Raw genomic sequence first — 7,500 nt, forward strand, 5'->3', positions numbered from 1 at the left:
ATAATAATAATCCAATTATAAGACAGAACCAAATGTGGATATGTGTCTTTTCCTCCATTACATTTCTTAGAGAGCTAATGATGAGTATTGATTATGATATTATTAAATTATATAATATTGTACGGTAAACAAAACTTTACTTTATTCTTCAGCTAAATCGATCAACTGAAATTAAATGCTTTAAATGTTTAATATTGCAATTTGTTAAATCACTTATAACCATTAATGTAGTAATGATTCACAATACCAATAGGGGGCAGTAGAGCGCCAGGTTGAGCTCCACTAATACAGCTGACCAGCTCTGAAGAGAAACAAGTGTCAATTCATACTAGCAATTTTAGGACCAACATGCAGCTTATATATATAAAAATAAAGAACATGTACATGGAAAGTACAACAAACAAGTAATTCTGTAAAAAACAAAACAACTCAAAAAGTAAGACTTGTGTGTACTGTTTTTTTAAACAATTTTTAAAATTTATTGTATTTTCTAACAGTAGAAAATTTTATTAGATTATAATATATATAAAACCTTAATGTGAAATATTCTGCACAAATTAAATGCCAAAAACGAGTTACATGTAATTCTGATATTATAATAAATGTAAAATAAAAATAAACTCATCATAGGCACTAATTTCAACATAACATAATGTCAAATATAAAACATATTTTAAATGTATTTACACTCAAATTTCTCCAATTCTCCGATTGCTCTTATTGATATTATATAAAAAATTATATAACATATATTTTAAAAATATACATTATATATGTGATATATTAATTTCTCAAATTTAAAAAACTTAATGCTAGCTAACAATGCTGATTTTCTAATTAAACCTGACAAAGTATGAACAGAAACATAAATCATCTTAAATCATTTTGTGCTATATAAGTCTTATTATTATTATTATTATTATTATAAATACTGAAATGATAATCTTTACTACAGACCATATTTATTCATACAGATTACAGGTTATAAAGTGCTAAAAATCTAGTTAATGGACCATCACTAGCCTATTATTCGTAATTCCTAACCTGTTGTCAAGTAACTTAGCTTTTTTTTTTTTATTAAAAAAAAATGCTTAAATTGGCCAAATTGTCTACAAATAGAACACTACTTTTTTAGAGGTTTAGAAATTAGCTAAATAGTGTTATATTTAGTTTACTGTTAACTTTTAATAGGATACATTTGACTATGTTCAAGATATTTACAAAATGTGACAGAGTGTTTGAAATTTTAAATAATTACATTTAAATTTGCATTAAAAGCATTACACTTGAGAGACAGAGAATCTGGAGGTCAAATGTAAACCGGGCTGCAGCTTCAGGGCACTCTTATCTGCAACAACAATTAAAAAAGAAAATTGTTTCAGTAAATTTATTTTAATATTTTCTTCATTGTAATGTTTCATTTCATTCCATTAAATCTTGAAATTCTGTATTTCTATTCTTTATATTTGAACTACCAATTAATACAACAAAGGTGTTATCACAGACAACATAAAAAAAACATGCAAAACTGTATTATCTGAAATTGAAACTTATTGCTTGTGTGATTTGGAGTAAAGTTTGCAGAGTACAAACATACACAGTCATACACAGTACAATATGCAGTAAAATGCTTATACAACTGCTCGTGACCTTAAAATAAAAGACTATGAATAGGAAACAAATATGAAAAATAAAATAGAAGGTAAATTTTATTTAACTAAGAAAGAATCAAATGAAATATAAAATGTAAATAAAACAATTGTACAGTAATAAAATACACAATATAAGAAAATATAAGAAGAAATATAGAACAATAAGAAAAACAGCTGTACAAAGTAGATATAGATTGTATGGAATTTTTGGGTGGAGTGAAGTTAGATATAAATGGTAATAAAAATTATAAGGTCCAGGGGCTGTGCAAGCCACATATTTAAAGTGTCTGAAGTATTTTATACACTACAAGTGTAAAAAGTGTAAAATGTCTTTATGTCATCTAGACATGTTAAAAGAGGACTGTGGTGTGTCAAGGTAACATTTAAAATAAAGTGAAAAGCCTAGAACTGAAATTAACTAGCCCTGTAGAAAACAAGCTACCATTTAAAATAGCTATTTTTATAGTGAAACAGTTACAATATAAACGAGCTAGCATTATAGTTAACAAGCTAACATTAACTAGTATCATTTTATAGTGAACAGGCTAACCTTTAAACTGCCTATAGTGGCATAGTGAACAAGCTAACAACTAAAACTAACTAGGATTGGAGTAAACAGGCTAATATTTAAACTAGCTAGCATTATACTGTAGCACAAATCCTAGCAAAACTGACCGGCATAATAAAAAGTCTATTAAAGTAGCTAACATTGTAGTATAAAAAAAAAAAAAAAAAAAAACATAAAGCAGTGAACTAGCATTATAATACTAAAAAAAAAAAATCCACATTTTAGCATCCAAGCTAATATTTAAAATAACAAACAATATAATAAAAAGGCTAGCATTTAAACTAGCTATTGTTGCAGCAAAAATAGATAACATTTAAACTAACCAGAATTATTGTAAACAAGTTAAAATTTAAACTAACTAGGTTTATTATAAACAAGCTAACATTTAAAATAAATTTTAGAGTATAAAGTCTAACATTTAAACTAACTCACATTATAGTCAAAAAGCTAGCATTTAATTCTAAACAAGCAAACATTAACTAATGGTAAACATGCTAAAATCTAAACTAAGCAGTGGTATAGTTAATAAGTTAACTTTAAAACTAACTAGTATTAATAGTAAAAAGCCTAGCAATTAAATAGCCAGCATTATAGAAGAAGGCTAACATTTAAACTAGCTAGAATGATAATTATGAAAGACCATTTAAATGAACTAGACTTCAGTGTGGCCTGTTTATTATAATTAAAAATGTGTGTAAAATAACTTGATCTAAGAGGAATTCTGTGTTTTTGTGATTTTCAAGCACATGATGTTTATGCTGTGTGTGTGTGTGTGTGTGTGTGTAACAGAGCTCCATTGTGTGGTTGGGTAAGAGCTTGTTCACCAGTGTGTGCTAATTAGACACATTCCACAAGATTACACCACCAATTAAGCATCAGAGGACCATTGTGTATGTGAGTATACGGGTCCAAGAGTGCACTCAAGTACAACATCTTGTTCAACTGTAGTGCACAGTACAGATAGAATTATCAATCTACATGTTAGAAAGTGAACTTTTGCCTCAACCTGCTGATCTGATGCTCTTGGGCAACTCATCCTAATGTAGGTTTCTATTCTTCGTCCTCTCCACCTTAACAAACCTTCCAGTTTCTGATGTCGATGAACATCCCCACAGCATGATGCTACCATCACCATATTTCACAGCATGGATGGATCTAGCCAGGTGATCCAATCACCAATCACTTCATAGTGAGGAAAAACTAAAATTGTTATTACTGACATTATAGCAATATGGAGTTTCCTTATACGGAAATGAAATTGTGGAATTCTAAAGAATCTGTCTGGAGATGGGAGAACCTACCAGAAGGACAGCCATGTCTGTTTCAAAATGGCTGCAGATTGTTGTTTTTCTAGTAGGTTCTCCCATCTCCACACACTATTTATGGAATTGCACCAGTTAATTTTTGGTTCTTGGTCACGCTCCGACTTAAGACGATTTTTGGTTATTTCCCACATGTTGATCTTGCTACATCCCAGCCACAAACTAACTATACTGTATATCACATGACAATTATCCAAGAGTAAAGAGTGAAGCAAGAAAGATACATGAAATCAACCTCTATACCTTTTGAAACTCCTACTCAAGCACACTTAAGAAAAGCGCTATTCACCCTCTTGCACATTCTTAAAAAGTTGCCCACAATGACCTAGTGTCACTCTATTTGACACCCCATCGCACGCACTCTGAGAGCATGTCCAAATTTTCTTTCTTGACATCTGGCCAAATTTGGTCAGAAAATCAACAGGATTGAACATCTATTCAAACTGATCCCACTGAACTAAAGTTGAGGTGCTTTGACATTAGGGCCTAGCTACACTGAGTACCCTTGATGCTAAAAGTCCTTGGTAATTTGATTTATGTGAAGACTGTACACCGTACCTGAGAATGGATCTATGAACTGAAAATAATACTAAAAGAATTCATCCATGTGTACTTGGGCATGGTTCGCATCATGAGTGAAAGCTAACATTTGTAATACAAAGGATTAAATCAATGCCAAGCGTCTGCTCTGAAATCATGCACTGCACAGCCATAGCTGATGAAGTAGAAATAAAGGTGAGAGAGTCATTCTAGCAAGAAGGCATAGGAACTCTATTGTGCTCTTCTTTTTCTTTGGGTTTAATAGCAGATCACCAATGAATGAGGTGCTACTGCCACCTACTGTATCGTTGTAACATTGTTAATGTGAAAGTTGACGAGCATGCTATAGGGGGAGGGAGTAATCATACTCGGGCATGGTATGAACTTATTGTGCTAAATTTGTAAATGTGCTTAACTCGGTGACTGGACACAAGGATTTGAAAAGTTTTTTAGCAAATTTTAGAAACTTTTCAAGAATGATCAACGGTTCATAATAGGAAGCTCAGCTAAAATACTCCTTTATTAATGGGTCTTAATGTGTTGTACGCATGAAAAGCAGCTCAGTGGGTTCAGTAAAAAGGTCAAACAGTATGCAATCAAACAATGTTAATAAAATGTGTTGAACATGTTATAAAGATTTTAAGATCGTTTTGGCTCCAATTTTTATCTCCTGTACCACACAACAACATGCTGTTAACGTTATTCCTGTGGCGTTGGACATAACGGCTTAAAACACACTATTGCAATCCACTGGCCTGGCATGTTCATAAATAGTTTTACTTTTTTGTGTGTTTTAGTCTCCTTTTAAACGCAGAGGTAACAGCAGAAGTAAACATGAATTGATAATATCCACATACATGTAAACAGATCCTTTACTTATTTTAAGTAGTTTAAGGCCATATGTGTTTGAAATATGCAAATATATGTGTATTTTATGCATATAAAGTATTTACACACCACATTCAGAACGGCTGACCAAGGTTAACCCAATATAATCATTGTAGTTTTTATCATTATTATTATTATTATTATTATTATTATTATTATTGTTATTATTATTATTATTGTTTTTGTTGTTATTATATATTAGCATCTGTTTTCTAATGATTAATGGTGTTAAAGTATAATTGTGTATTGTCCGTGTGTGTGTGTGTGTGTGTGTGTGTGTGTGTGTGTGTGTGTGTGTGTGTGGACGTGTGGCACGTGGCTGAGTGCAGAGGGGGATTATTATGCTGTACCAATTCCCTTATTACTGTGCCCTCTCTTTGCTTGATGCCATATGGTAACACACAGACACACACACATGCAAGCACGTGCCACAACCTAGACCCTAACCCACCACAATTTCATAACCCCCTAGCCAGCACGGCACTAAGCATTCTGTCCACACACACACACACACACACACACACACATGCAAGCACGTGCCACAACCTAGACCCTAACCCACCACGATCTCATAACCCCTAGCCAGCACGGCACTAAGCATTCTGTCCACACACACACACACACACACACACACACACACACACACATGCAAGCACGTGCCACAACCTAGACCCTAACCCACCACAATCTCATAACCCCCTAGCCAGCACGGCACTAAGCATTCTGTCCACATGCACACACACACACACACACACACACAAAATGACCTACATAGATAAGCACAAAGTAAAGCTAACATGTGCAATGAGACATGCAGTCATTTTGCCCACATGTATGCATGTGTATACATGCATACTTTCTGTGTGTGTGTGTGTGTGTGTGTGTGTGTGTGTGTGTGTGTGTGTAAGAAGAATATTTAGTGGACTGCTGGTTATATGGTCATGAGCTCGAGGGTCTTGGTCTAGGCTGTAGCATGCGCTTGATCCAAATGTTTGAATAGATACAACTGGAAATTGTTTTTCCAATGTTTATAGATTAAAAACCCTTTATTAATTCTGTGATTCAGTGACATAAAATCTTTTAACAATTACACACTGTAGTATTGATCCTTCTCTCAATCCCCCACCTGAATTTCCCCAGAATGTGATTGAATATTGGTTCTTATTGGTCAATTTACTTTGATTGACTTCTTTTAATACATTTTTTTTACCATTGTATCGGTGGATTCACAGAGACTGTGGATTTATTATATTATTTTTAAGTTAATTTTAAGTAAATTGAGCCTAGTGAGGAAACAACTGTTTATAGGTGCTATAGCATAAGTGAGAACAGGAACTCACCCTTTTTGTGCCTTTGTGCAACATTACATGGAACTGTTAATTGATAAAAGGTATGACTATTTATTCTTTTATAAATAAATCCTGAAGAGCGCAGGAACCCATATGGGAGAGAGGGAACAGGTCTGAACTGAAGACAGGTGTTAACCCGCTTAATCCACACACACAACCACACACAAACGCACAATTGATGCAGATATGCTGACCCACTCAGACACCCACCTGCTGCCGTCTGCTAGGGATTATCAATTTGTCTAAATCAATCCAGCAGGGAGGGTGTGTGTGTGTGTGTGTGTGTGTGTGTGTGTGTAAATCTCTGTCTGTCTGTCAGTTTATACAAGTAATATTCTCAAACTGAAAACAATTTTGTAAATAAAAGTGTTAAATCTTTTTTTTATTAAATATTCTAAGTAAGAATCTCAAATTATCACTATTATTGATTACTTTCTAATTTAATAAATTTTATCTTAAATATATATAAAATCTCGATTTTTTTAATGCAATGCATGCTTAATTAACATGTTTCGGTATCCAATAAACACACAAGCAATGAAAATAGTTATAAAGAGTCAGTAAGCCAAAGAAATTTATACACACTTCAGCAAAAGAAAAATAGTATGATGTAAATTAAATGAATATAATATTAATAATATTCATCATATTATTTAGCGCCACAGTGGCTTAGTGGTTAGCACTGTCACCTTGCACCTCCAGGCCCTGGGTTAGATTCCCTTAAGAAGTGAGATATGCTTTAGTTTTGGTAAAAATTCTAAAATTTTAGGTCACCAAGAATTTAAAGTCTGTTTAAGAAATAAAGAAGATGCTTTTTTGTAAAAGGTACAGAACTTTGCTGTGGATCAGCATTCTTCAGTTGCAAAGATTATTCAGAAATGAAAATCATTCAAGACACTTGCCAATCTTCTCAGGAGTGGACTTCCCAGTACATTCACCCCAAGGTCAGACCGTGCAATGCTTAGAGAAATACAAAAAAAATAGCTTAATCTTAAATGTTATCGTCCATGACAGCACAATTAGAAGAAGACTGAACAAGTATGTTTTTCTTTAAAAGGATGTCTAAAAAGACCGCAACAATCATAAGGATGGGACAATCTGCTATGCACAGAAGAGGCCAAAGTGGAGTAATTTGCCCTTAATGACCAGCACCATGTTTGGCAGAAACACCTCATACCCAC

This window comes from Clarias gariepinus, chromosome 11 (genome assembly GCF_024256425.1).
Source record: "Clarias gariepinus isolate MV-2021 ecotype Netherlands chromosome 11, CGAR_prim_01v2, whole genome shotgun sequence".
In the NCBI taxonomy this organism is placed as follows: domain Eukaryota; kingdom Metazoa; phylum Chordata; class Actinopteri; order Siluriformes; family Clariidae; genus Clarias; species Clarias gariepinus.